This window comes from Etheostoma spectabile, chromosome 5 (genome assembly GCF_008692095.1).
Source record: "Etheostoma spectabile isolate EspeVRDwgs_2016 chromosome 5, UIUC_Espe_1.0, whole genome shotgun sequence".
Taxonomy (NCBI): domain Eukaryota; kingdom Metazoa; phylum Chordata; class Actinopteri; order Perciformes; family Percidae; genus Etheostoma; species Etheostoma spectabile.
The window spans coordinates 1,469,294-1,473,011 of record NC_045737.1 but is presented as its reverse complement, the minus strand read 5'-3'; the positions used below and the strand labels follow the sequence as shown (position 1 = coordinate 1,473,011).

At 57.1% G+C, this 3,718-nt stretch overlaps 1 non-coding gene across 1 annotated transcript; it reads right to left on the bottom strand.

The window, feature by feature from the left end:
• Positions 1-212: 212 nt before the first annotated feature.
• Positions 213-284, bottom strand: trnap-agg (transfer RNA proline (anticodon AGG)). Its single transcript has one exon. It is a non-coding gene; the product is annotated as a tRNA-Pro (tRNA).
• Between the last annotated feature and the right edge of the window lie 3,434 nt (positions 285-3,718).

The window sequence follows — 3,718 nt, the reverse complement described above, 5'->3', positions numbered from 1 at the left end:
CCATGGAGTTTTATGTCCGCCCTGCCATGCTACATATGTATTATTACATTACATTTAGGGCCCGAGCGCTGTTGGCGCTCGGGCCCTAAATATAAGCATTATTAACAAATATTCTACACGAAACCATGCACCTGCTGTCAGTTATCTGGATGGACTTGATTCTAAGCTGGACTTCAAATGCTCAATTAGGTATCAACCCCATTTTGCCCTTTGGGCTCGTCCGGGATTTGAACCCGGGACCTCTCGCACCCTTAGCAAGAATCATACCGCTAGACCAAGGAGCCACTTAAAACTGCTTTTTAGCAATTTTTCATCACGGAAATGCACAGAAATCTGTCACTGATTTGAAAGGCAATGGTAAAGTAGTTTGACATTGGGTCTTTCTATGGCTACCCTGCCAGATGCAGCTTTCTAATTACATTGGACAACAGAATACTTTTGATGCAAACCTTTTACTAAAATTCAAACTTGAATTTTTCCATCAAAAATGGTTGGGTTTAGGACGTCATTTCTTATTGACTTTACATTGGCATTGTTTTCCGTTGTGGCCACACAGAATTTTCACACATTCGGTGCCACCACCACCATGTAGTAAGTTGTTAACAGTTTGTGACCATTAATTCTGTGAAATGAACACGACCCCTTTAAGGTAAGGAAAGGCTTGTGTCTGGGCTTACGTTACCATGACACGCGGGACAACAATGGGGCGGTCAGGTTTAGGAAAGCAATAGAAAGTTGGGTTTAGGAAAGCAATAACGGGACTTGGGAAAAACACGGGAAGGTTGGGTTTAGGAGAATAACAACAGGATGGTTTCAGTTGGGCTAGTGTTAGGGTTAGGGGCACGGGCACGGGCACCGGACCCCCGGTGTGATTAAAACACTTAAAATTTCCTTAAAAGACCTGATTTGGTTCTAAAAAACTGTTTTCTCACCAGCATGTTCCTTGGATCAGAGAGGCTCCGAAATCAGGGTAGCAGCTGTCGCCATGGTCCCGCTACACGTTCTGTGATGCCAGGTTCACTGCAACGTCCTGTAACGTCCTGCTACGTCCTGCTACGTCCTGCTGGCCTTGTAATGCCGCAGCGTCCTGCTATGCCCGAAATCTACAAAGAATTTACAAAAAAAAATTTTTTCTATTTTTTTCCATCTCCTTCTAACCCCCCCGGGTCGACACCGCCTCCCCCGGCCCCGGGTTGCGGGTTTCTGCCTAAAAAGGGGTTTTTCCCCCGCCCGGCAGTTTGTTGCCTGGGGCTTTGCGGGGGTCCCCGTTTTCGGGGGGTGGCTTCTGTCCCTGTTTGGTCCCCTTTTTTTGTTTTTCTTTTATTGTGATTTATTTAGGGTTGCTCGGGGGCCGGCCCCGGTCCGCCGGCCCCCCCGGGCCCCCCCCCTTTGGGGTTCCTCCCCCCCCTGCTCGTTCCTCTCCCCCCCTTATTTTCCCCTTTTTTTTGGGGGTTGGGTTTGGGGGGGGGTTGGTTTTGGGCCCTGTGGTTGGGTTGGGCCTAGGGCTGGGGGGCCCCCCGGGGGGTTTGGGGTTTGGTCCCCCGGTGGTTGGGTTGGGGTGGGTTGGGGTTGGGGTTGGTTTGGGTTGGGCCCGCGTTTGGGTTTGGGCCCTCCCCCGGCCCTTGGGCCCCCCCGGGGGTTGGGTTCGGTCCCCCGGGGTTTTGGTTGGGGTCGGGGGGGTTGGGTTGGGTGGCGGGTTGGGTTGGAAAACCTGGCGGTTGGGTTTGGGCCCTCCCCGGGTTGGGTGGGGGTTTGGGGTTTGGCCCCCCGGTGGTTTTGGTGGGGTCGGGTTTTGGGGCCTTGGGTTGAGGGTTTGGGTTGGGTTTTTTGGGCCCTGAGGGTTGGGTTTAGGCGGCCCCCAGGCTTGGGCCCCCCCCGGGGTGGTGTTTGGTCCCCCCGTGGTTTGGGTGGGCGGGTTTTGGGGTTGGGTTGGGGGTTGGGTTTGGGTGGGGTTTTGGTTTTGGGCCCCGGGCCCGGGGCCCCCCGGGGGGTTTTGGGTTTGGCCCCAACGGGGTGGGTTTTGGTTGGGTGGGTTGGGGCGTTGGGTTGGGGGGGGGGGTTGGGGGTTTGGTTTTGGGCTGGGGGTGGGTTTGGTCCCCGGCCTGGGTTAGGGTTGGGTTGGTGCGTTGGGTTTTGGTTCGGGCCCAAGGGGTTGGGTGGCCCCCCCCGGTGGGCCCCGCCCGGGAAAAGGTTTTGGTGTTTGGTCCCCCCCCCTGGTTTTTGGGTTTTTGGGGGGTTGGGGGGGTGGGGTTGGGTTTGGGGGTTTGGGGTTTGGTTTGGAAAGTATGGGGGGTTGGGGCCCCTTTGGGCCTTTGGGCCCCCGGGGGTTGGGTTTCGGAAAACCCCCGGTGGTTCGGGGGGTGGGTGGGGTGTTGGGGGGTTTGGGCCCGTAGGGTTTGGGTTTTGGAGCCCGGGCCTTGGGCCCCCCGGGGGGTGGGTTTAGGGCCCCCCGGGGTTTGGTTGGGTGGTTTGGGTTGGGGCGTTGGGTGGGGGGTTGGGTGGGGGTTTGGTTGGGTTGGGTTTTGGTTGGGGCTGGGGGGTGGGGGTTTCGGGCCAAAAAAGGGCTTGGGGGGGGTTGGGCTTGGGGGTTTCGGTTTTTGGGTGGGTTGGGGGGGGCTTTGGGTGGGTTTGGGGGTTGGGTTTGGGTTGGTTGGAAGCAAAGGGTTTGGGTTGGGCTGGGCCTTTGGGCCCCCCGGGAAGGTTGGGGTTTGGCCCCCCGGGGGTTTTGGGTTGGGTGGGTTGGGGGGGTTGGGGGTTAGGGTTGGGTTTGGAAAAAACCCTGGGGTTGGGTTGAAAAACTAAAGGCTGGGTGGGTGGGGTTGGGGGCGTTGGGGGGGTTGGAAGCTAGGGTTGGGGGTTGGAAAAGCCGGGTTTTGGGGTTGGGTTGGGTTGGTGGCGTTTTGGGGGGTTTTTTTTGGGGGGGAGGGGCTGGGGTTGGGGTTTGGGCTAACGGTGGGGCCGCGGGGGTTTGGGTTTGGAAAAAAAACCCCCGTGGTTTTGGTTGGGGTGGGGGGTTAGGTTGGTGGTGTGGGTTTGGGGTTGGGGTTGGGTTTGGTTGGGTTGCGGGGGTTTTGGGGCTTGGGCTTTGGGCAAAATGGGGGGGGGTTTGGTCAACGGGGTTTCGGAGGGTTGGGTTAGGGGCGTTGGTTGGGGTTGGGCCCCCCGGGGTTGGGTTTGGGCCGGGCTTGGGTTGGGTTTGGGTTTGGGGGTTGGGTTGGGTTGGTTTGGAAAACAAAAGGGGTTGGGGTTTGGGATAAAAGGCTGGGGGAAACGCGGGGGTTGGTTTGGAAATCCGTGGGTTTTTGGTTTGGGGTGGGTTGGGTTAGGGTTGGGGTGTTGGGTTTTGGGTGGGGTGGGTTTGGTTTGGGTAATCGGTGGGTTTGGGGAGCAAAAGGGATTGGGCAAAAATGGAGGTTGGGGTTTGGTAACAAAAAGGATGGGTTTGGGGGTTGGGTTAGGGGTTAGGGTTGGGGTTAGGAAAAAATGGGGTTTTGGGGTTTTTGAAAAGCCCAAAAAAGGCTTTGGGGTTGGGTTTTGGGGTTGGGGGCGTTTTGGGGTTGGTGAGTTTAGGGCTGGGGTTGGGGTTTGGAAAGCTGGGGGTTGGGGCAAGCGGGGGTGGGTTTTGGAAAAAAAACCCCCTGGTTTTTGGGTTTGGGTAGGGTTTGGGGGGGGGTTTGGGGGTGTTGGGTTTTTGGGGTTTGGGGGTTGGGTTTGGTTT